Source organism: Loxodonta africana, chromosome 12 (genome assembly GCF_030014295.1).
Source record: "Loxodonta africana isolate mLoxAfr1 chromosome 12, mLoxAfr1.hap2, whole genome shotgun sequence".
NCBI lineage: Eukaryota > Metazoa > Chordata > Mammalia > Proboscidea > Elephantidae > Loxodonta > Loxodonta africana.
Window position 1 is genome coordinate 79,557,377 of NC_087353.1, and position 11,271 is coordinate 79,568,647.

The following is an 11,271-nucleotide window of genomic DNA, read 5'->3' on the forward strand; positions in this document are numbered from 1 at the left end:
CATGGAGAGAGAGTGCAGGCCGAGGAAATGCAGCCGGCCTGGACAAGAGTGAGGCCTAACAGAGTTATTTGCCAGGCTTTGAGAGAAAAGCACTACTCTGAAGCCCTCTGCAGTGTGGACTGGGGCCCAAGTGCCTGATCTTAGGTATCCAGGCTCGATAGCCTGAGAGAGGAAGTGCCAGCCCTGGAGCGGGCTGTTTGTGAATAAACTGTTCTTAGTTGTTGACATTGAGGCAAGGTCTCCTCTGTGCCCTCCGGCCTGGAGCTGGCCCAGAGCCCTTGGAGAGTGTTTAGGGGAGGGGTGCAGTGGGGGAGGTTTGGGGGTGTGGCATGATGTTCCCTCTCTGACGGGGAGGGAAGAGGGAGAAATTCTGGGCAGCTAAGGCAGTTTTTTTTTTTTTTTTTTAATCCTGGGCCCCTTACCCAAACAGGGGGCAGGGGGCAGGGATAAGTTAAAGGGCAGAGCTGGACACTCCTGTCCAATGATAGTCCAAGGCATAAAGGATTGTCTCCTAGAACCCACCCTCAGCTGTTCTTCCTAGCAACCAGCCTCAGTGGTGACCCGTTGTCCCATCACTTCAAGGCAGGCCACCTCCACACCAATGGCCTGCCCACACCAACAAGCCAACCATCCTGACAGCCTGTTCACACCTTCTGATGTGATAATAGAGTTCCTGGCTGGACAAACAGTTAACGCACTCACTGGTAACCTAAAGGCTGGTTGAACTCATCCAGAGACACTGGAAGAAAGCACGTAGTAGGTGCCCAGTGTCAGTATGAGAACAGTGTGCTGGGCACTTACATAGATTAGCATAAAACCCAAACCAAACTCTGCTGTGGAATTGATTCTGACTTATAATGACTGTGTAAGACAGAGTAGAAGTGCCCCCACAGGGTTTCCAAGGAGCAGCTGGTAGATTCAAACTGCCAACCTTTTCGTTAGCAGCTGAGTGCTTAACCACTTCGCCACCAGGGCTCCGATAGATTAGTATCAAACCAGCCCAAACCCAGTGCCATAGAGTCGATTCCAACTCATAGCGACCCTATAGGACAGAGTAGAACTGCCCCATAGAGTTTCCAAGGAGCACCTGGCGGATTCGAACTGCCGACCCTTCGGTTAGCAGCCGTAGCACTTAACCACTACACCACCAGGGTTTCCGATAGATTAGTATAGGGGGTGGCAAACTGCCACCCTTGGGCCAAATTGTGTGCTTGTGTGGCCTGTGAGCCAAGACTGGTTATCTGGCCCTTTACAGAAAAAGTTTGCTGACCTGGATTAGCACAGTAAGTATGTACAATTATCCCATATTGTGGATGAAGAAACTGAGGCATAGAAAGATTAAGTTTCTTGCCCAAGGTGACACAGCCAGGAAGTTGCAGAGCTGGGATTTGAACCCAGGCAGTCTGACTCCAGAGCCTGTGTACTTTATCGCTCTATCAGTTTGTATTGAATCAGTATCTGTGCCTTTTAAGGGTAAGGCTGATGTCTGTTTGTGTGGGAAGACGGAAAGGCAAAACACCCAGTCCTAGGAGAGAAGGAAGTTCTTCATTTGTGGGTGGGGGAAAGGCCTGCATTTCAGGACTTCTCCCTGAAGAGAGATGGCTGCTAGTGGAGGCGGGAGTCTTGGTGAAAGAGCAGGGGCTCCTGGGACCCTGTCTGGACCCAGGGACTTCTGGTCCACCCCGACCCCAGGCCTGTAGCCAGAAGCTCCACTCAACCTCCTGGGGCAGGGCATTGCCAGCAGGCCTGTCAGCCTGCAGGGAGAAGGTCACCGTGACCTCAGGCTGGCTGGGGCTCCCCTGAGGAGAAGATTCAGAGTACGGCATCAGGTTATGGAAGGCATGAGCCTGGCTCTTGTCCACGCTGGGCTTGGGTGCCTGCAGCCGGTGCTGACAGGGAACCTGCCTGGGACCATTGCCCAGAGAGGAGCTTCCTCCTCCTCCCCATGGTGGCAGGGGTGGGGGCTGTGACTGCAGATTCATGGAATTGCTCTGCCTCGGCATGACATCAGTCACAGCCAGGAACACTTCCAGCAGGGGCTGAGTTGCTGCTGGGCTTGTCAAAGGTGAGGCCAAAAGCATTTGGAGCAGAAGGCCACCTACTTCTCCCCAACACGTGTACCCCATGTCTCCAGCCATTTCCATTCTGCCTGGCCCTCAGCCTCAGTGCTGTGCTCCTGCTCTACGCCAAACTCTGCCTTCTCTTTTTCTCCACGTCCTTCCAGACCAGGTACAAATATCGCCATCTCGTACAGTCTTCTCTGACCCCTCCCCTTGCATCCAGAAAGTTGGAGCTTCACCTGTGATAGAATTTTTTACCCCCGATGCAATTTTTTATCCATTTGTCTGTCTGTCTCTGTCATTAGACTGTGTGCTCTCTGAGGGCAGGAATTGTGTCTTATTTCTTTGTCCCCAGTACAATGTTGGCATTTAGGATAAGTTTGTTGAGCTAACAGCAGCAGCAACAACAATGATAATGGCTAATTTATTGAGCACTTATTTTTTGCCAGAGATCGTGCTAAGCTCTTGACACATCTCAGCCCATTTAATTCTCACAGCTCAACTACATTTTATTATTATTATTATTATTATTATTATTACTATTACTTGGTGAAAATATACACACCAAAACATTCACCGAGACAACTTCCACATTTACAATTCCATGACATTGATTACATTTTTCACGTGGTGCCACCATTATTGCTATCCTTTTCCAAGATATTCCGCCACGATTAACATAAACTCAATGCCTCCCAAACAAAAACCTCCCCTTCCTCCCTCCTTCCCATCCCTGGTAACCATTAATTATCTTTGATTTGTACATGTTTGTTTATTCCATGTAAGTGAGATCATACAGTATTTGTCCTTTGCGAAGGACTTATTTTACTCAGCATAACATTTTGAAGGTTCATCCATGTTGTCGGCATGTATCAGAACTTCATTTCTCTTTATGTCTTTGTAATATTCCATTGTATGTTATCTGCCACATTTTGTTTATCCATTCATCTGTTGATGGACCTTTCCATTGTTTCCAACTTTGGGCTATTGTGAAAAGTGCTGCAATGAACACTGGTATACAAGCTTGTGCTCTTGCCTTCATTTCTTCTGGGTATATACCTAACAGCTCAGGTAGTCTTGCAGACAAGGAAACTGAGGCACAGTTGGGAACACCAGAGCTTGGGGGCTCAAACATGGGGCAAACTGCTTGTCAGAGGAAAGCACAGATAATGGAACCTTTTCCCCAGATGCCAAGCCTATCTGCCCCTAAGGGAGGAGAAGACCTCTTTGCCTTCAGGCCCAGCTTTCACAGCAGAGGGCCTTCTTGCCCCAAGGCAGAGGTGCAGGGCCAGGAATTCACCCTCCTAGGAGTTGTGATGGGGGCATTGGTGGTTCAGTGGTAGAATTCTTGCCTTCCATGCGCTAGACCCAGGTTTGATTCCCAGCCAGTGTATCTCAGGCACATTCACCACCTATCTGTCTGTGGAGGCTTACATGTTGCTATGATACTGAACAGGTTTCAGCAGACCTTCCAGACTAAGATGTTCTCTACACAAACAGAATCGGTGAGATATATATAAAGAGAGAGGTTTGCTTCAAGGGATTGGGTCATGCAATTGTGGGGTCTAGAAAGTCCAAAATCCACAGGTCAGGCGATAGGCTGGAGACTTTTGCTGGCTCACAGGATTGTGTGCTGCTGGCAAGTCCAAAACCTGTAAGTCAGACGCCAGGCCGGAGACTTCTGCAAGCTTGTGTCCCAAGACCTTTAGGCCAGGTGACAGGAAGAATGCAGTCTAGAATGAACTAGGAACAAAGACCTGGAGATCCACTTCTGAAAACCAGCCTATGAAAATTCTATGGATCACAATGGTCCAGTCCACAATTGATCATGGGCATGGCACATGACTGGGCAGCGTTTCGTTCCGTAGGGCATGGAGTCCCCATGAATTGGAGGGCCAACTCTATGGCAGCTAACGATGGCAACGTCAACAGAAGCTGTTGGGCAGGAAGCAGAGCCTGCAGAACCAAGGCAGAGAGGACAACTTTCCTCCCAGATTCCTTTGGCAAACAGCCAAACCCTTTCCTTTGCCCCAGAAAGTTGGAGCATTAGATAACATTGACTCTGTCCTGAGCATTGTGCTCTTTTAAAGAATTGTCTGTATGGAATCAAATCGACAACAGCAACTTGAAAGGTTCCATAGGAAACTTAGGGGGCCATGAGTTTATGTTAATGGGAGAGGAACAATTTGGAAAAGGAGGGTGAGAACGGTTGTACAACTCAAAGAATGTAATTAGTGTCACTGAATTGTACGTGTAGAAACTCTTGAATTGGTATATATTCTGCTGTGTATATTTTCAGCAACAACAAAAATAAATTTTTTTTTAAAGAAATAGGTAAAATTAATTTTTAGTGTTTTCTATTTAGCCCAAGGGAGCCCTGGTGATGCAGTGATTAAATGATACAGCTGCTAACCAAAAGGTCTGCAGTTCAAATCCACCAGCCACTCCTTGGAAACCCAGTTCTACTCTGTCGTCTAGGGTTGCTATGGGTCAGAATCCACTGGACAGCAAAAGGTTCTTTTGTTTTTTCATTTAGCCCAATGTCCAGAATATTGTTACAACATGTAATCAATATAAAAATTATTACAATAACAATTATTTCAAAATTAGTAACAAAGATTTTTACAGTAAAAAGTAAATAACATTGACTCACAGAGTGAGAAAAGGATTCCAATTTTCCATGTTCAAAGAGAGAGTCCCAGTTCAGTGCTTACAGGTCTTTAACACTCTACACTTGTTAATCTCCTTTCTAACAAAGAGGAAGCTGCCTCTGATTGGGTAGCTCTCTCGCCATCTAACCAGAACTTAACAGTATCATTTTGTTTACACTGCATTTGTTTTCTCAGTTAACTTCTGCTTATTGTAAACGATACAGTTACTTTTCCAACAAATACTTATCATTCGGCAAATGTTTATTGAGCACCGTATTGGTTTCTTGGTGCAAATGGTTTGAGCTTGGCTGCTAACCGAAAGGTTGGTGGTTTGAATTCACCCAACGGTTACTCAGAAGTAAGGCCTGGAGATCTGCTTCTGTAAAGATTACAGCCAAGAAAACCCAGGGAGCTCAGTTCTACTCTGTAACACACAAGGTCACCGTGAGGCAGAATCGGCTTAAAGGCAACAGGTATTAGCTTCCTATGGCTGCTATAACAAATTACCACAAACTTTGTGGCTTAAAACAATAGAAATTTGTTCTCTTACAGTTCTGGAAGACAGACGTCTGGAATGAGTCCTACAGCTAAAATCAAAGTGTCCACAGGACACATTTCCTCCAGAAGTTCTAGGGGAGAATCTGTGACTTTTCCAGTTTCCAGAGCTGCAATCCTTGTATCCCTTGGCTTCTGACCGTTTCCTCTACCTTCAAAGCCAGCAGCATAGCGTTTGCTTTAGTCATCACATTGCATTCTTCTTCTGCCTCTGCATCTTCTCACAAGGACTCTTGTAATCACATTTGGGACCAACCCAGAGAATCCAAGATAATTTCCCATCTCAAGATCCTTAGCTCACCCCTCACATCTTCAAAGTTGCTTTTGTGCCGTATGATGTAACAGTTCCACGGATTAGTGTGTGGATGTTTCGGGGGCCATTATTCAGCCTCCCGTAAGCACCTACTATGTGCCAGGCACTGTTCTAGAGGCTAGGGATACATCTGTGGGTCAAGCAGACAAAACCCCTGCCCTTATGGAATTTACATGCTGCTGAGGGGAAAAAAAGAACAAAAAACAATCACCGTAGGAAATAAGTAAATTACCTACCATGTCAGAAGGTGACCCCAAAACCAGTTGCCCTCAAGTCAATCCCTACACAAAGTGACCCTATAGGACAAAGTAGAGCTACCCTATAGGGTTTCCAAGGCTATAATCTTTATGGAAGCAAACTGCCACATCTTCCTCCCACTGGTGAGTTCAAACCGCTGGACCTTTTGGTTAGCAGCCAAGTGCTTAACCACTGCCCTGCCAGGGTTCTTTTGAGCCTCCCTAGGACTTTGAAAAAGAATCTTTATTTTTTTTAAGTAAAAGTCATGAGACTGTTGTTGTTGGGTGCCATCAAGTTGATTTTTGGTTCACAGCGACCCCAGATGACAGAGTAGAACTGCCCCATGGGGTTTCCAAGGCTGTAATCGTTACAGAAGCAGACTGCCACATCTTTCTCCCACAGAGTGGCTGGATTTGAACTGCCAACCTTTTGGTTAGGAGCCAAAAGCTTAACCATTGTGCCACCAGGGCTCCCTTCCATAAAGACTACAGCTGAGAAAACCCTACGGAGCTCGGCTCTACTCTGTAACGCATAAGGTCACCATGGGTTGGAATCAACTCGAGGACAACAGGTTATAGAGACAGAAAACAGACTGGTAGCTGCCAGGTGCTGGTGGAGGGTGAGGATGAGAGAAAAATGGAGAGCGATGCTTATTGGTTTCCCTCTGGAGTGCCGAAAACGTTTCGGAATTAGATAGAAGTAAAAGTTGCACAACATGCAAGTGTGCTAATGAACTGTACACTTTAAAATGTTTAATTTTATAAGGATTTTACCTCAATTTGAAAAATCATCTTATTTATTTAATTATAAAAAGTGAGTTGACATGAAGAAACATAGTAGGTGGAACTATAAAGAAAGCCAGGATGCACCTACCAGGACAGCAGCAACTTCTGGGGAAGGGAGCGACGAGCGTGACCTGGGCTCCTGGGCCACTTAAAGAGCTGGTCGGCGAGAATGTATTTCTTATCTTCAGTGGGGATGCCGGCATGGGTGTTTGCTTTACTTTTCCAAAAAACTACACCTATGTGTTTGATCCACTCCTCTGCAGTGAATGCTTTTGTACAATTTTTTAAAACTAAGAACCCCACTGCCGTCGAGTCGATTCTGACTCATAGCGACCCTATAGGACAGAGTAGAGCTGCCCCATAGGGTTTCCAAGGCTGTAATCTTTATGGAAGCAGAGTGCCACATCTTTCTCCCGTGGAGTGGCTGAGGGGTTCGAACTGCCGACCTTTCAGTTAACAGCCAAGCGCTTAGCCGCTGTGCCACCAGGGCTCCTAAAACTCAGAAAAGAAAGAAAGAAAGAAAAAAAAAAAGTGCGATGTAACGTAAGTATTGCATGGATGTTAATATCCTAAAAGAACATTGTGTTCAAGGGAAGCCCCCAGGTGCAGACCTCTCTGCCTCTGTCCCTTCCTCCACTAGGCAGCCCTGAGAAATGGCCCCCAGGCATTCCCCAGGGTGAGTGCTCTGGGAATACCCCCAAACAGGTCGTGCTCGGGTCCACGAGGCCACCTTCCAGCAGGCTGAGGAACCATTCCAGATTCTTCTCTTCCCTAGGCAGAACCAGCCCAGGGTGGGGGAAGAGACCTGGACCAGCAGGATTCCTGCTCTAATTGCAGCCGAAGACTGAAGGAGCCTCATTGTGCCCAACTGGAAGCTGTAAGGAGTCTGAGGAGGAGGTGAAACAAGTAGTTGTTAAAACGCTCCTTCACCCTCCTCCAGGAACTCTCCTGGAGACAGCTTTCCAGCCGTGTCTGCTCACCTCTTTGGGCAGGGCTGTAGGTGCACAGCTCTGTTTGTTGAATAACTGCATGTACTCAGGAATCTGACAGTTGTTTTTCGTTCTTTTTTAAATAATATTATTCCTGAATATGAAAATAATAAATATTGTGTTAGGAATCTTACCTTCAAGTGACAGAAACCTAACTCAAATTGGATTTGAAAAAAAGAAGAAGAAGAGAAATCTATTGGCTCACACAACTGGAAAGTCCATGAATATCTAGCTTCAGGTACAGCTGGATCCAGAGACTCAAATGATGAGATGAGAACTCCTATTTTCCACCTCTCATCTGTGCTTTCCTTTGCATTGGGTTCATCCTCAGGCACACTCCCCCAACATGGTATCAAGATGGATGCTAGAAACCCCAGGCATGTGTCCTATCTCTCAGCACCCCCAAAAGAAAGTGAGCTTCTCCCTTACAACTGCTTCAGAAAACCAAATTATCTAATGGGTTTGCACTGGACATACTTGGGTCACATGCCTTTTCTTGAACCAATTACTGTGACCAAAAGGATGAGACGCTGTGATTAGCCAGGCCTGAATCATGTCCTTATTCTTGAATTGGGAGAGCAGTCCTCCCCCAAAATCCACATCAAAAGAAATTGGGAGAATTGGTTCCCCAAGGACCACCAGGGTGTTGCTATCTCTAGAAGGAAGAATGCATGCTTGTTTAGCAAAAATAACAGATATTTGCTACCCATTATAGAAAAATTTAAAATTTCAGAAAAACACAAGACAATAAAGACCAGTCACTATTCCGCCATGACACACTTCCTTGATATGTCATCTGGGTCATCTTTTCACATATGGAGGAATTCAATCAAGCTCAGAGAATTTCCCAACCCAACAACATGAAAACCATTCAAGTAAAGGCATGAGAAGCGGGTTTTGGCAAGATAAGGCTGGCTATTCATGGTCCTCAGGTCAATCTCCAAGTCCCCACCAACCTCAGAATAAATTCCTGTCTCCTCAAATACCACCCCCCCATCTGACCATCATCCCTTTGTTCATCCATCTATCCATTACCATATATCCATCCACACATCCATCTATCCAGTCCCATAACTGTCTGTCCATCCATGCCCATATCCATCCATCCACCCACCCACCCATCCATCCACCCTCCCAATCGCCCAACCAATAAATACCTTTTAAGCCCTGAAGTCAGACCACCTGGTTCAAATTCAGGTCCCAGCACTTATTAACTACGTGTCCTTGGGCAAATTACTTAGCCAATCTATGTTTCAGTTTCCTCATCTGTAAATGTAGGCTTAATAGCCTGCAAAGACTATTTTGAGGATAAAATGAGATAAGGTAGATAAAGTGTTTGACTGAAGGCCTGGCTCACAGAAGATATTGAATAGTTTTCCAGAGTTGGGCTTTTGTTGTTGTTTTTATAATACTAGGTATTTATGATGTATCAGGCATTAGCCAGGCCGCCTACAGGTAGCTGAATAGACTAAGGCTGGACAAGCACTGACAACTACAAATTTTCTCTCTTTGCTGCCTTAGGGGCAGATTCTGGCTTAAAGGGACTTTTGGGACCACAGGGGAATGTCCTCTTGGACTTCCTGATAAAAAAAAAAAGCTGCTGTATCAATAGTAATAATAATGGCAGCTAAGGCTTCGTAACTCCTAAAGATCTTCAAGGCAGTTGTTATCTGCGCTGGTATTGGCTGCTATTGACTTTAACTTCTTGGCTTAAGGCTTGGGCACCTGGGACATCACCAGACTGGACCACTGCAGAGCCCCCATTTTAACACACATCTGAGGAGTGGGGCAAACAAATGTTACCACCCATCATAACCACAACAGACAACTTATGGAAGCTTACAGAATCCTTGGGAGTCAAGGCAGTGACCTTAATACTTCTTTGCACTGGGTTGGAGATATTGGGAAAGATAAGAGGATTCAGGAGGTCACTAGATGGTTCTGCATGTGGAAAACTAGATATGGATTTGCAGGCCATGGCTCGAGATCTTGGAACAATGTTCCAGACCTTGGCTGGTGATAGATGCAGGTTATGAAATAAGTAGAGACTATTGTTGCCCTGATGAAGCATTGTTGGTTCAATGGTAGAGTTCTCACCTTCCATTTGAAAAACTTGGGTTCTATTCCCAGCCAATGCACCTCATGTGCAGCCACTGTTAGTGGAGGCTTGCATGTTGCTATGATGCTGAACAGGTTTCAGCAGAGCTTCCAGACTGAGATGAACTAGGAAGAAAGGCTTGGCAATCTACTAAAAATCAGCCAATGAAAACCCTATGGATCACAAAGATTGTACATAGGGTCCCCATGAGTCAGGGGCTGACTCAATGGCAGCTAACAACATTCTGAAGGAAGAAGGGTCTCGTTTTATTTGATATGAGTGAATTGTAAAAGCCACATAGGGTGGGATGGTGGTAGTGGCTTGCCAGAGGCCATCTGCCCACCATATGGAGAGAAGTGGTCTGAGATAAAAGGCAAGCAGATCAGGGAAATGGGGAGAGGGATGAAGTCCAGGTGACTGGCCGAACACCTGGGTCTGTCGATGCCTAAAGCTAAATGCATCTACACCTTTCACTTAAGGGAATCAAAACACCCTCAGCTCTCCTCTGCCTAAACCAGTGTGAGCTGGGGTATCTGCCACAACTGATGAAGCATTAATGTAGAGGAAAACAGAACAGCAGAAACCAGAGTCCTTAGTGGATGTGAAGAAGGGACCTGGATGATAGTGGGTGATGTGGACAAGGATGAAGGTGGATGGAATGTCAGGGTCAGAGACAAAGGGCTGTAAACAATGGAATGGGCATCCCACAGAGAAGACAGGAATTCTACCACTCAACCCCCCTTTCCCTCTCCCCCAGCTTGTTGTTGTTAGTTGTCTTCAGTTGTGATCAAACTCATCTAGGGATTATGATTAGTTCTGCTTGGCTCACACATGCAGCTCTGAACCAATTACTGTGGCCAGGAAGAGGGATATTCTAATCGGCCACATCTGTGTCACACCTGATGAGAGTGAGTTCCACTCAAATCACATGGATCCCCAAAGAATGGTGGCTGAGCTATAACTCACCCTGAGCTAATTGAACTTGAACTGTGAATGTCTCACTCAAATCAGGAGACCGCACAACTCCTTGACTTCCTCAACTCCAGTAACTTTCATCTCCATTCCTCTGTAGTCACCAGTCCCAAGGCCACACCTTGGATGTGAGCATACCTCCCATCCCTCCACCCCTCCTACACTTATACTCCCTTCACCCCTGCTTATTGACCAAATCTGAATCTCCAGACCCCCTCAGCTTCCCCTGGACTCCCAACTTATTAGCCCTTTTCTTTTTCTCCTTTTCATCCTAGACCCCAGATCCCACACTCTCACCATCTTATTCTTACCTTTCTACTCTCACAACCGTGGATCAGCATAGAAGGGATCTTCTCTCTTCATGCTAGTGGGCTCTCCAGCCTAGCTGGCGACCATCATGTAATTGTGCCAGTTGACTCCGTTACACACTGATGTTAATGGAGGTAATTTACCAGGATGCTTCTCAGCCTTGATGTGCACAGATTCAAGAAGCAATCATATTGCAAATGCAGATTCTAACTTGTTAGAACTGGAATGAAGTGTGGCATTCTAACCAGTTCCCAGGTGAGGCCAGAGCTCCTGGTCCTCAGTGCACGCTTTGAGAAGTGAGG